The sequence below is a fragment of the Oncorhynchus mykiss genome, chromosome 16 (assembly GCF_013265735.2).
Source record: "Oncorhynchus mykiss isolate Arlee chromosome 16, USDA_OmykA_1.1, whole genome shotgun sequence".
NCBI lineage: Eukaryota > Metazoa > Chordata > Actinopteri > Salmoniformes > Salmonidae > Oncorhynchus > Oncorhynchus mykiss.
In genome coordinates, this window is record NC_048580.1 from 19,022,594 (window position 1) to 19,023,013 (window position 420).

The window sequence follows — 420 nt, forward strand, 5'->3', positions numbered from 1 at the left end:
GCCCTCTTTTCTTCCTTCCTTACCCGGCTGCAGCATGCAGTAGATGCATAGACCTGCCCAACTACTCCAGGCTGCTGCTATACTGGCCAGCCTCCCCCTGCAGGCAACACTGCCTCAGACCACACCCACTAGCCACCCCACTAACCAATCAGCACACTCAAACCGGCTGGCCCTCCCACTCTGCCTCACACACTGTGTGTGTGGAGTAGTTTGTGGTGGGGTAAATGGTCGAAGTGAGTGTGGTGGTGGGTACAGGAGTTTTAGGGTTGATTTCTAGGCACAAAGGGCACAAGGACAGAAGGGAAGTGTGACATGATCGAGTTTAGGAGGGAGTTGGCAGATGGGAGAGGAACAACAATATATAGCCAAACCCTGACCAATGCAGCTACTGTAGTACAGTGCCTTCGGAAAGTATTCAGA

The 420-nt window shown here is 52.9% G+C and overlaps 1 protein-coding gene across 4 annotated transcripts in view; it reads right to left on the reverse strand.

The window, feature by feature from the left end:
• The window catches only part of LOC110491528 (PH and SEC7 domain-containing protein 1), a 67,124-nt gene extending 67,062 nt beyond the window's left edge, over nucleotides 1-62 (reverse strand). For all 4 annotated transcript variants that reach the window (XM_036946407.1, XM_036946408.1, XM_036946406.1 and 1 more), the window contains exon 1: nucleotides 1-62. This exon is cut by the window's left edge and continues 256 nt beyond it. The gene's annotated coding sequence lies outside the window, so the exon portion shown is untranslated.
• Between the last annotated feature and the right edge of the window lie 358 nt (nucleotides 63-420).